Consider the following 283-nt stretch of genomic DNA (forward strand, 5'->3'; position numbering starts at 1 on the left):
CACCTGGGATCTGGCGGTGGTTCTCGAAGCTTTGGCTGTGGCCCGCTTCGAACCCATGGAGTCGGCTGAGGCCAAGTACCTGACCCTGAAGATGGCCTTCCTCTTTGCTATCACCTCTCTGAGGAGGGTGGGGGACCTCCAGGCTCTTTCAGTTGCTCCCCGATGCCTGGAGTTTGCCCCAGGTAATGTGAGGGCCATCCTGCACCCGGTTCCGGCGCTACATTTCCAAGGTTTCAGAGCACTGAGTGTCTTCACTCTGAGGTCCTCCCGGTGGAGGAAGACA

The sequence above is a fragment of the Etheostoma spectabile genome, chromosome 15, assembly GCF_008692095.1.
Source record: "Etheostoma spectabile isolate EspeVRDwgs_2016 chromosome 15, UIUC_Espe_1.0, whole genome shotgun sequence".
NCBI lineage: Eukaryota > Metazoa > Chordata > Actinopteri > Perciformes > Percidae > Etheostoma > Etheostoma spectabile.